The sequence below is a fragment of the Scyliorhinus torazame genome, chromosome 20, assembly GCF_047496885.1.
Source record: "Scyliorhinus torazame isolate Kashiwa2021f chromosome 20, sScyTor2.1, whole genome shotgun sequence".
NCBI classification, from domain to species: Eukaryota; Metazoa; Chordata; class Chondrichthyes; order Carcharhiniformes; family Scyliorhinidae; genus Scyliorhinus; species Scyliorhinus torazame.
Window position 1 is genome coordinate 109,517,077 of NC_092726.1, and position 14,944 is coordinate 109,532,020.

Below are 14,944 nucleotides of genomic sequence, written 5' to 3' on the forward strand. Positions count from 1 at the left end.
GACAAAGACACAAACACAGACAGAGACAGGGACACAGATAGAGACACGGACAGAGACAAAGACACAGACACGGACAGAGACAGGGACACAGACAGAGACACGGACAGAGACAAAGACACAGACACGGACAGAGACAAAGACACAAACACAGACAGAGGCAGGGACACAGACAGAGACACGGACAGGGACAAAGACACAAACACAGACAGTGATACAGACAAAGACAGAGGCACAGACACAAACAGGAACTCTGACAGAGACACAGACACAAACACTGGCACAGCCAAAGGCAGAGATACGGGCAGAGACACATGCGAGGACACAGACACAGACAGAGTCAGGGACACAGGCACAGACACAGACACAGACACTTACACAGACACAGACAGAGTCACAGACACAGACAGAGACACAGACAGAGTCAAAGACACAGATAGAGACATAGACAAATACACAGGCACAGACAGAGACACAGACACAGACAGAAACACAGTCAGAGTCACAGAACCAGACAGTGACAGAGACACAGACCGGATCACAGACACAGACAGAGACACAGAACGAAACAGACAGAGGCACAAATAGAGACACAGGCACAGACAGAGACACAGACACTGACACAGACAGGAACACAGGCAGAGACACAGGCACAGACAGAGAGACAGTCAGCAAAACAGACATAGACAGAGACACAGACAAAGCCAGAGACATAGCCAGAGCCACAGACAGAGACAGAGACAGAGACACAGACAGAGACACAGGCACAGGCAGAGACAGAGGCACAGGCATAGTCTGAGCCACATACAGACACAGAGAATCTGACAGAAACACAGACAGAATCACAGAGAGAGAGACACACACAGGCACAGGCAGAGACAAAGACAGAAACAGTGACACAGGCAGAGACACAGACAGAGACACAGATACAGACACTTACACAGGCGCAAACAGAGCCAGAGACACAGACAGAGTAACAGACACTGACAGACACACAGACAGATACACAGGCACAGACAGAGATACAGAAACAGACAGAGGCACAAATAGAGACACAGACAGAGACACAGACAGAAACACAGACAGACACAGACAGAGAGAGAGAAAACGACACAGGCAGAGACACAGTCAGAAACGCAGACTGATTCAGAGACACAGACAGAGACTCATACAGAGACACAGACGAGGACACAGACCCAGACACAGGCACAGGCACAGACATAGACACAGGCACAGACAGAGAGAAACACAGACAGAATCACAGACACAGACAGGAACAGAGACACAGACCGAGTCACAAACACAGACAGAGACACAGGCAGGCACAGGCAGAGACACAGACATAAACACACAGACAGAGACACAGACAGTGACACAGACAGATACAGAGAAAGAGAGAGAGAGAATGACACAGACAGAGACACAGACAGAGACACAGACTCACATCGAGACCAAACTGAGACACATACACAGACAGAGACACATAAAGAGAAACCGACAGAGACACCGTCACAGACACAGACACAGACACAGACACAGACGCAGACACAGACACAGGCACAGACTCATACACAGACACAGACACAGTCACAGACATAGACATAGACAGAGGCACAGACACTGACACAGACAGGAACACAGACAGAGACACAGACAGAGACAGAGAGACAGTCAGCAAAACAGACATAGGCATAGACAGAGACACTGGCACAGCCAGAGCCTCAGACAGACACAGAGAATCTGACAGAAACACAGGCAGAATCAAAGACAGAGACAGACAGAGAGAGACACACAGGTACAGCAGCGACACAGACAGAGACACAGACAGAGGCACAGACAGAGACACAGACAGAGACAAAGACACAGACTGAGACAGAGACACAGGTAGAGACATAGACAGAGGCACAGGCACAGTCAGAGCCACAGACCGACACAGAGAATCTGACAGAAACACAGGCAGAATCACAGACAGAGAGAGACACACAGGTACAGTCAGCGACACAGAGAGAGACACAGACCGAGGCACAGACAGAGACACAGAAAGAGACAAATACACAGACACAGACAGGGACAGGGTCACAAACAGAGACACGGACAGAGACAAAGACACAGACACAGACAGAGACACGGACAGAGACAAAGACACAAACACAGACAGAGACAGGGACACAGACAGAGACACGGACAGGGACAAAGACACAAACACAGAGAGAGATTCAGACAAAGACTGAAACACAGACACAAACAGGGACTCTGACAGAGACACAGACACAGACACAGGGACAGACAAAGGCAGAGATACAGGCAGAGACACAGGCGAGGACACAGACACAGGCAGAGACAGGGACACAGCCACAGTCACAGACACAGTCACAGACACAGGCAGAGTCACAGACCCAGTCAGAGACAGAGACACAGACAGAGTCACAGACACAGATAAAGACACAGACAGATACACAGGCACAGACAGAGACACAGACACAGGCACAGACAGAGACACAGACACAGGCACAGCCACAGATAGAGACAGAGACAGATACAGAGACACAGACACAGATACAGGCACAGGCACAGTCAAAAACACAGACAGAGACACAGACAGAGTCACAGACATAGATAGAGACACAGACAGATACACAGGCACAGACAGAGACACAGGCACAGGCACAGACACAGACACAGACACAGACACAGGCCCAGACACAGATAGGGACATATACAGAGACACATACACATACACAGACACAGACACAGGCACAGGCACAAACACAGACAGAGACACAGACAGTGTCACATACATAGATAGTGACACAGACCGATACAAAGGCACAGACAGAGACACAGGCTCAGACACAGACAGCAAAACAGACAGAGTCACAGACCCAGACAGGGACAGAGACACAGACCGAGTCACAGACACAGACAGAGACAGACACAGGCATAGACAGAGACACAGACATAAACACACGGACAGAGACACAGACAGAGACACAGACAGAGACAGACAGAGAGAGACACACAGGTACAGTCAGCGACACAGAGAGAGACACAGACAGAGTCACAGACACAGATAAAGACACAGACAGATACACAGGCACAGACAGAGACACAGACACAGGCACAGACAGAGACACAGACACAGGCACAGCCACAGATAGAGACAGAGACAGATACAGAGACACAGGCACAGATACAGGCACAGACAAAGTCAAAAACACAGACAGAGACACAGACAGAGTCACAGACATAGATAGAGACACAGACAGATACACAGGCACAGGCAGAGACACAGACACAGACAGAGACACAGACACAGACACAGGCCCAGACACAGATAGGGACATATACAGAGACACATACACATACACAGACACAGACACAGACACAGGCACAGGCACAAACACAGACAGAGACACAGACAGTGTCACATACATAGATAGTGACACAGACCGATACAAAGGCACAGACAGAGACACAGGCTCAGACACAGACAGCAACACAGACAGAGTCACAGACCCAGACAGGGACAGAGACACGGACCGAGTCACAGACACAGACAGAGACAGACACAGGCATAGACAGAGACACAGACATAAACACACGGACAGAGACACAGACTGAGACAGACAGAGAGAGACACACAGGTACAGTCAGCGACACAGAGAGAGACACAGACAGAGGTACAGACAGAGACACATGCAGAGACAAAGACACAAACACAGACAGAGACAGGGACACAGCGAGAGACACGGTCAGAGACAAAGACACAGACACAGACAGAGACAGAGACACGGGCTGAGACAAAGACACAAACACAGACTGAGACAGGGACACAGGCAGATCACGGACAGGGACAAAGACACAATCACAGACAGAGACACAAACACAGACAAAAACAGGAAATCTGACAGAGACACAGACACAAACACAGGCACAGACAAAGGCAGAGATACGGGCAGAGACACAGACGAGGACACAGACACAGACAGAGGCAGGGACACAGACACAGACACTTACACAGGCACAGACAGAGTCACAGACACAGACAGAAACACAGACAGAGACACAGATACAGACACTTACACAGATGCAAACAGAGACAGAGACACAGACAGAGTAAGAGACACTGGCAGACACACAGACAGATACATAGGCACAGACAGAGACCAGACAAAGACAGACAGAGACAGAGGCACAAAGAGAGACACAGACAGAGCCCCAGACAGAGACAGAGACACAGACAGAGACACAGGCACAGTCAGAGACATAGACAGAGGCACAGGGACAGTCAGAGCCACAGACAGACACAGAGAATATGACAGAAACACAGACAGAATCACAGACAGAGAGAGACACACAGGTACAGTCAGCGACACAGAGAGAGACACAGACAGAGGCACAGACAGAGACACATTCAGAGACAAAGACACAAACACAGACAGAGACAGGGACACAGATAGAGACACGGACAGAGACAAAGACACAGACACGGACAGAGACAGGGACACAGACAGAGACACGGACAGAGACAAAGACACAGACACGGACAGAGACAAAGACACAAACACAGACAGAGACAGGGACACAGACAGAGACACGGACAGGGACAAAGACAAACACAGACAGAGATACAGACAAAGACAGAGGCACAGACACAAACCGGAACTCTGACAGAGACACAGACACAAACACAGGCACAGCCAAAGGCAGAGATACGGGCAGAGACACATGCGAGGACACAGACACAGACAGAGTCAGGGACACAGGCACAGACACAGACACAGACACTTTCACAGACACAGACAGAGTCACAGACACAGACAATGACACAGACAGAGTCACAGACACAGATAGAGACATAGACAAACACACAGGCACAGACAGAGACACAGACACAGACTGAAACACAGTCAGAGTCACAGAACCAGACAGTGACAGAGACACAGACCGAGTCACAGGCACAGACAGAGACACAGACAGAGGCACACATAGAGACACAGACAGAGACACAGACAGAAACGCAGATAGATTCAGAGACACAGACAGAGACACATACAGAGACACAGGCGAGGACAAAGACACAGGCACAGATAGAGACAGAGACAAAAACACACAGACAGAGTCACAGACACAGGCACAGACACAGGCACAGACAGAGACACAGACACAGACACAGGCACAGACACAGATAGAGACAGAGACAGATACAGATACAGAGACACAGACACAGACACAGACAGAGTCACAGAGCCAGTCAGAGACAGAGACACAGACAGAGTCACAGACACAGGTAAAGACACAGACAGATACTCAGGCACAGACAGAGGCAGAGACAGAGACACAGACACAGGCACAGACAGAGTCACAGACACAGACACAGGCACAGGCACAGATAGAGACAGAGGCGGAGACAAATACAGAGACACAGACACAGACACAAACTCAGACAGAGACACAGACAGAGTCACAGACATAGATAGAGACACAGACAGATACACAGGCACAGACAGAGACACAGGCTCAGACACAGACAGAAACACAGTCAGAGTCACAGACCCAGACAGGGACAGAGACACAGGCCGTGTCACAGACACAGACAGAGACACAGACAGACACAGGCATAGACAGAGACACAGACATAAACACACAGACAGAGACACAGTCAGAGACACAGACAGAGACAGACAGAGAGAGACGCACAGGTACAGTCAGCGACTCAGAGAGAGACACAGACAGAGGCACAGACAGAGACACATGCAGAGACAAAGACAAAAACACAGAAAGAGACAGGGTCACAGACAGTGACACGGACAGAGACAAAGAGACAGAGACAGACACAAACAGGAACTCTGACACAGACACAAACACAGGCACAGACAAAGGCAGAGATACGGGCAGAGACACAGGCGAGGACACAGACAGAGACAGGGACACAGACACAGACAGAGACTGAGACAGAGTCACAGACACAGATAGAGACATAGACAAATACACAGGCACAGACAGAGACACAGACAAAGACAGAAACACAGTCAGAGTCACAGAACCAGACAGTGACGGACACAGACCGAGTCACAGACACAGACAGAGACACAGATAGACACAGACAGAGGCACAAATAGAGACACAGACAGAGACAGAGACACAGACAAAAACACACACAGACACAGACAGAGAGCGAGAAAAAGACACAGGCAGAGACGCATTCAGAAACGCAGACAGATTCAGAGACACAGACAGAGAGCGAGAAAAAGACACAGGCAGAGACACAGTCAGAAACGCAGACAGATTCAGAGACACAGACAGAGACACAGACAGAGACACATACAGAGACACAAGCGAGGACACAGACACAGGCACAGACACATATAGAGACACAGACAGACAGAGGCATAGACAGAGACATAGACATAAACACACAGACAGAGACACAGACAGAGAAACAGACATATACACAGACAGATATTGACAGAGAGAGAGAGAGAGAATGACACAGACAGAGACACAGACACAGACAAAAACACAGACAGAGTCACAGAACCAGACAGGGACAGAGACACAGACCGAGTCACAGACACAGACAGAGACACAGACAGAGACACAGACAGAGACACAGACATATACACAGACAGATACAGAGAGAGAGAGAGAGAATGACACAGGCAGAGACACAGACAGAGACACTACTCACATCGAGACGAAACTGAGACACATACACAGACAGAGACACAGACAGAGACACAGACATATACACAGAAAGATACAGACAGAGAGAGAGAGAGAATGACACAGGCAGAGACACAGACAGAGACACATACTCACATCGAGACCAAACTGAGACACATACACAGACAGAGACACATAAAGAGAAACCGACACAGACACAGACGCAGACAGAGTCACAGAACCAGACAGGGAGAGAGACACAGACCGAGACACAGACACAGATAGAGACAGAGACAGAGACACAGACATAAAAACAGACAGACACAGACAGAGAGAGTGAGAATGACACAGGCAGAGACACAGACAGAAACACAGACTCACATCGAGACCAAACTAAGACACATACACAGACAGAGACACATAAAGAGACTCCGACACAGACACCGACACAGACACAGATATAGACAGAGACACAGACACTGACACAGTCAGGAACACAGGCAGAGACATAGGCAGAGACAGAGAGACAGTCAGCAAAACAGACATAGGCATTGACAGAGACACAGACACAGCCAGAGACACAGCCAGAGCCACAGACAGAGACAGAGACACAGACAGAGACATAGGCACAGGCAGAGACAGAGGCACAGGCACAGTCTGAGCCACATACAGACACAGAGAATCTGACAGAAACACAGACAGAATCACAGAGAGAGACACACACAGGCACAGGCAGAGACACAGACAGAAACAGTGACACAGGCAGAGACACAGACAGAGACACAGATACAGACACTTACACAGGCGCAGACAGAGACACAGACAGAGTAACAGACACTGACAAACACACAGACAGATACACAGGCACAGACAGAGACACAGAAACAGGCAGACACAGGCAGAGGCACAAATAGAGACACAGACAGAGACAGAGACACAGACAGAAACACAGACAGACACAGACAGAGAGAGACAGAAAACCACACAGGCAGAGACACAGTCAGAAACGCAGACTGATTCAGAGACACAGACAGAGACACATACAGAGACACAGACGAGGACACAGACACAGACACAGGCACAGGCATAGACAGAGACACAGGCACAGACAGAGAGAAACACAGACAGAGTCACAAACACAGACAGGAACAGAGACGCAGACCGAGTCACAAACACAGACAGAGACACAGACAGGCACAGGCATAGACAGAGACTCAGATATAAACACACAGACAGAGACACAGACAGAGACACAGACATATACACAGACAGATACAGAGAAAGAGAGAGAGAATGACACAGGCAGAGACACAGACAGAGACACAGACTCACATCGAGACCAAACTGAGACACATACACAGACAGAGACACATAAAGAGAAACCGACACAGACACCGACACAGACACAGGCACAGGCACAGACTCAGACACAGACAAAGGCACAGACATATACATCGACAGAGGCACAGACACTGACACAGACAGGAACACAGACAGAGACACAGGGAGAGACAGAGAGACAGTCAGCAAAACAGACATAGGCATAGACAGAGACACTGGCACAGCCAGAGCCACAGACAGACACAGAGAATCTGACAGAAACACAGGCAGAATCAAAGACAGAGACAGAGAGAGAGAGACACACAGGTACAGACAGCGACACAGACAGAGACACAGACAGAGGCACAGACAGAGACACAGACAGAAACAAAGACACAGGCGGAAACAGAGACACAGGCACAGGCAGAGACATAGACAGAGGCACAGGCACAGTCAGAGCCACAGACAGACACAGAGAATCTTACAGAAACACAGGCAGAATCAGAGACAGACAGAGAGAGACACACAGGTACAGACAGCGACACAGACAGAGACACAGACAGAGGCACAGACAGAGACACAGACAGAGACAAAGACACAGGCGGAAACAGAGCCACAGGCACAGGCAGAGACATAGACAGAGGCACAGGCACAGTCAGAGCCACAGACAGACACAGAGAATCTTACAGAAACACAGGCAGAATCAGAGACAGACAGAGAGAGACACACAGGTACAGTCAGCGACACAGACAGAGACACAGACCGAGGCACAAACAGAGACACAGAAAGAGACAAATACACAGACACAGACAGAGACAGGGTCACAGACAGAGACACGGACAGAGACAAAGACACAGACACAGACAGAGACACGGACAGACACAAAGACACAAACACAGACAGAGACAGGGACACAGACAGCGACACGGACAGGGACAAAGACACAAACACAGAGGGAGATTCAGACAAAGATGGAAACACTGACACAAACAGGGACTCTGACAGAGACATAGACACAGACACAGGGACAGACAAAGGCAGAGATACAGGCAGAGACACAGACGAGGACACAGACACAGGCAGAGACAGGGACACAGACACAGTCGCAGCCACAGTCACAGACACAGGCAGAGTCACAGAGCCAGTCAGAGACAAAGACACAGACAGAGTCACAGACACAGATAAAGACACAGACAGATACACAGGCACAGACAGAGACAGAGACACAGACACAAGCACAGTCAGAGACACAGACACAGACACAGGCACAGACACAGATAGAGAGAGAGACATATACAGAGACACAGACAAAGGACACAGGTAGAGACCTAGAGCGATACACAGAGAGAGACATTACACAGACAGAAACACAGACAGAGGCACAGACACAGACAGAGACACAGGCACAGGCAGAGACACAGACCAAGACACAGACAGAGTCAGAGGCACAGACAGAGTAACAGACACTGACAGAGACACAGACAGGTACACAGGCACACACAGAGACACAGAAACACAGACAGAATCACAGACAGAGACAGACAGAGATAGACACACAAGTACAGGCAGAGACACAGACAGAGACAGAGACACAGACAGGGACAAATACACACATTGAGAGACAGTCGGCGACACAGACATAGACACAGGCACAGACAGAGACACAGAGAGAGACAGAGAATCTGACAGAAACACAGACAGAATCACAGCCAGGGAGACAGGCAGAGAGAGACACACAGATACAGGCAGAGACACAGACAGATACAGCGACACAGGCAGAGACAGAAACATAGACAAGGGCACAGACACAGACACAGATAGAGTTGGGACAGAGACACAGACACAGACAGAAACACAGACAGAGACACAGACAGAGTAACAGACACAGACAGAGACACAGACAGATACAAAGGCACAGACAGAGGCACAGGCACAGACAGATACAAACACGGGCACAGACAGAATTACAGACAGAGACTGAGAATCTGACAGAAACACAGACAGAATCACAGGCAGGGAGACAGACAGAGAGAGACACACAGATACAGGCAGAGACACAGACAGATACAGTGACACAGGCAGAGACAGAAAAAGAGACACAGGCACAGACACAGATAGAGTTGGGACAGGGACACAGACTCAGACAGAAACACAGACAGAGACACAGACAGAGTAACAGACACAGACAGAGACACAGACAGATACAAACGTACAGACAGAGACACAGGCACAGACAGACACAGGCAGAGACACAGACACCGATACAGACAAACTCAGCCCAACTCGCACTCACTGCTCGCCAGCTGCTGTCCCTCCTCCCTGCTGCCAGAGGCCACTGTCCCCCTGCCTCCAGAGGCCACATTCCGCTACTCCCTGCCACCAGAGGCCGCTGTCCCCCTGCCGCCAGAGGCCGCTGTCCCCCTGCCGCCAGAGGCCACTGTCCCCCTGCCTCCAGAGGCCACATTCCGCTACTCCCTGCTGCCAGAGGCCACTGTCCCCCTGCCTCCAGAGGCCACATTCCGCTACTCCCTGCCTCCAGAGGCCACTGTCCCCCTGCCTCCAGAGGCCGCTGTCCCCCTGCCGCCAGAGGCCGCTGTCCCCCTGCCTCCAGAGGCCACATTCCGCTGTCCCCCCGCCGCCAGAGGCCGCTGCCCCCCTGCCGCTAGAGGCCGCTGTCCCCCTGCCGCCAGAGGCCGCTGTCCCCCTGCCGCCAGAGGCCGCTGTCCCCCTGCCGCCAGAGGCCGCTGTCCCCTGTCGCCAGAGGCCGCTGTCCCCCTGCCGCCAGAGGCCGCTGTCCCCCTGCCGCCAGAGGCCGCTGTCCCCCTGCCGCCAGAGGCCGCTGTCCCCTGTCGCCATAGGCCGCTGTCCCCCTGCCGCCAGAGGCCGCTGTCCCCCTGCCGCCAGAGGCCGCTGTCCCCCTGCCGCCAGAGGCCGCTGTCCCCCTGCCGCCAGAGGCCGCTGTCCCCCTGCCGCCAGAGGCCGCTGTCCCCTGTCGCCATAGGCCGCTGTCCCCCTGCCGCCAGAGGCCGCTGTCCCCCTGCCGCCAGAGGCCGCTGTCCCCCTGCCGCCAGAGGCCGCTGTCCCCCTGCCGCCAGAGGCCGGTCCCCCGGCCTCCAGAGGCCGCTGTCCCCCTGCTGCCAGAGGCCGCTGTCCCCCTGCTGCAATAGGCCGCTGTCCCCTGTCGCCAGAGGCCGCTGTCCCCCTGCCGCCAGAGGCCGCTGTCCCCCCGCCGCCAGAGGCCGCTGTCCCCCTGCCGCCAGAGGCCGCTGTCCCCCTGCCGCCAGAGGCCGCTGTCCCCCTGCAGCCAGAGGCCGCTGTCCCACTGCCTCCAGAGGCCGCTGTCCCCCTGCCGCCAGAGGCCGCTGTCCCCCTGCCGCCAGAGGCCGCTGTCCCCCCGCCCCCAGAGGCCGCTGTCCCCCTGCCGCCAGAGGCCGCTGTCCCCCTGCCGCCAGAGGTCGCTTTCCCCCTGCCGCCAGAGGCCGCTGTCCCCCTGTCGCCAGAGGCCGCTGTCCCCCTGCCGCCAGAGGCCGCTGCCCCCCCGCCCCCAGGGGCCGCTGTCTCCTCCAAGGAAAGGGGAATGGGTGTTTCAGAACCGAGTGTGAAGCGTCCGGAAGCAGAGCACGGGCTTGTCATAGGAGGAACGGTTGAGGACCCTGGGGCTTATGGCAGTAATAATGCTTCAGACAATGGAGGCTTCACACAGAGCTGTCCGTGCGCATGTGCGGGAGGGTCACTATCCCAGCAGGCAGTGCGTGGGCCACCCACTGACTGGCATCGTCTCCCCTGGCAACACAAGATGTTCAACGGGAGTCTCCCCTGGAAACACAATTTGGCTGCCGGAGGTCCTACTGGAAACAGATGACCGCCGCCAGCACGCAGGGGATGCTGGGATGGATGTGGCACAGGCGCAGCGGCGGCTTCTGCTGTCCCTCCAAGGCAAGGGGAATGTGTGTTTCAGCACCGAGAGTGAAGCCGGAGTCCAGCCCATTGGCCCCATTGGGGGTCGTCGGGATTGTTGTGTCTCAATAGACACCGCAGCACTGCCCCTCCTTTTGTAAGGGCCCCGAAGAATCCAGCACGAGTTTTAAGGATACAAAATAATAAAGTTTATTTACTATAACAACATATACATAGCAGTAGCAGTAACTTCCTTTGCTACCTTCTCCTTCCTCCTGGTTGCTGGACTGGCCAGCTTATTTATAGTGGGAGTTTCTCCGCCCCCCTCATTGGGGAAGTTCATACTCCCATAGGATTGTGGGATAATCATTAGTCCCCAGCCAATCGTCAGTAGGCAGGTTATAACATCCCTCCCCACCAAAGTCCAAGGAATCCACCGTAGGCCCTGGCGAAGGGAGGCGTCGAACTCGTTTGGCCGCAGGCCGGACGCCATTTGCACGCGGCGCTGGATCAGGCGGCGTATAACGAGACGGAGACCGGCGCTTCCGTGATGAACGGCGCGGTTGTACATCCACGGCCTGTGGACCCGAGGATTCCCCCTCTGATTCATCCTGTGTCTCCATCTCGGAGTCAGAGTCTGCTGCCTCCGTCATGTCAGCGTCTCTGTCCCCATTCGGTCCCGTCATGACCTGCGCAGGTTTTGAGTGAGGCACCAGTGGAAGATTTGGAGGACTACCTTCCCTTGTTTCTGGTCTTTGCCGCTGTTGAACTGAGCTCCGGGGGCGGGGAATCTTTTGCGGGGATGATCTTCTGGACCGGACGTGGTCTACATGTTTGCGCTGGAGACGACCCTGGGCTTGCACCTGGTAAGATATAGGGCCCGTTTGGCGAAAGATTACCCCAGGAACCCATTGGGCACCACCAGCAAAATTCCGCACGAATACTGGGTCACCGGGCGCAAACTGCCGAATCGGACGATGCCGAGACAATCCCGGTCCCTGCCATTCTTGTGTGCGGCGTACTTTTGCGCCAATGTCCGGGAAGACCATACTAAGGCGGGTGCGAAGTCTCCGGCCCATTAGGAGTTCTGCGGGAGCTACCACAGTCACTGTATGGGGGGTGGTCCTGTACGTAAACAAAAACCGAGCCAGTCTCGTGTCCATTGATCCGGAAGACTGCTTCTTTAGGCCTCTTTGGAATGTTTGCACTGCACGCTCTGCCAACCCATTTGAAGCCGGGTGGTAAGGGGCAGTGCGGATATGGCGGATGCCGTTCATCTTTGTAAACCTAGCAAACTCCTCACTCGTGAATGGAGTGCCATTATCCGTGACCAGCACCTCGGGGAGGCCATGCGTGCTAAATGATAAACGCATTTTTTCAATTGTTGCGCAGGACGTTGTCCCCTGCATCTTATGCACCTCCAGCCATTTGGACTGGGCGTCAATTAGAAGAAGGAACATGGATCCCTGAAAAGGGTCTGCGAAATCTGCATGTAAGCGTGCCCAAGGCCGCCCTGGCCATTCCCAGTGATGTAGGGGCGCGGCCGGCGGAAGCTTCTGATGCTCCTGGCAAATGGAGCAGTTTTGGGCCACCTTCTCAATGTCGGTGTCGAGGCCTGGCCACCAGACATAACTCCGGGCCAACATTTTCATCTTGGTCACGCCCGGATGTCCATTGTGCAAGTCTGATAATATCAGCTCCTGGCCTTTTTCCGGTACAACCACACGCGTCCCCCACAAGAGGATGCCGTCTTCCACGCTGAACTCTGACAGCTTGGAGGAAAATGCCCGTAACTCGCCTGGGAGCTGTCTATGCTGCCCACCATACAGGACTATGTGCCGAACCTTTGACAGGACTGGCTCCGTCTGGGTCCACTCACGGATCTGTGATGCCGTGACAGGCAAGGTGTCCATAAAATTTAGGGTGGCAACCACCTCACCGGTCGTGGGGGTCGACATGGGGCCGGTCGATAAAGGCAATCGGCTCAGTGCGTCGGCATTTGCTATCTGCGTACCTGGTTTGTGCTCCAGAGAATACTCATATGCAGCAAGCAACAAAGCCCAGCGCTGGATCCGTGCAGAAGCAATGGGCGGTATCGGCTTATCCTCTCTGAAGAGTCCCAGCAGGGGCTTATGATCAGTCACGATAGTGAAATGGCGGCCGTACACATGCTGGTGGAAGCGTTTCACCGCGAAAACCACTGCCAGGCCCTCCTTCTCGATCTGCGCGTACTTCTTCTCCGCTGCAGTCAATGTGCGGGAGGCGAAAGCTATCGGTCGCTCGGCCCCGTTCTCCATCTTGTGGGACAGGACGGCCCCAATACCATACGGGGATGCATCACATGTGACGAGCAAAGGCTTTCCCGGATCATAGTGGGTTAGTAACCCAGACGACGACAATTGTTGCTTTACCCGCCGGAAAGCGGTTTCTTGCGGCTGACCCCAAACCCAGGTGTGATTTTTCTTTAGCAGCAGGTGTAAGGGGGCCAGCGTAGTTGCCAGATTGGGGAGGAACTTCCCGTAATAGTTTATGAGACCGAGAAAAGAACGAAGATGCGAAGTGTCAGTCGGGGTGGGGGCATGTGAATTGCACGCACCTTCTCTGCGACGGGGTGCAGACCCTCGCGGTCCACCCGATAACCTAGGTAGACTACTTCTTTTGCCTGAAATACGCACTTTGTGTGACGTAAACGGACTCCAGCCTCCGAAAGGCGTTTAAGGACAGCCTCCAGATTTTCCAAATGCTCTTGCTCCGACGTCCCTGTAATCAACACGTCATCAAGGTAGACAGCCACACGTGGTAAACCTCTCAAAATGCCCTCCATAACACGTTGAAAAATTGCGCAGGCAGAGGATACTCCAAAGGGCAACCGTGTATATTCATACAGGCCCCGGTGTGTGTTAATTGTTACATATGGTCGGGAGGCAGGGTCCAGCTCCAACTGCAGGTAGGCGTGACTCATATCTAATTTTGTGAATGAGAGTCCGCCTGCAAGTTTCGCGTAGAGATCCTCTATGCGAGGCATTGGGTATCGGTCGAGTCGGGAAACTGTATTCACTGTAAG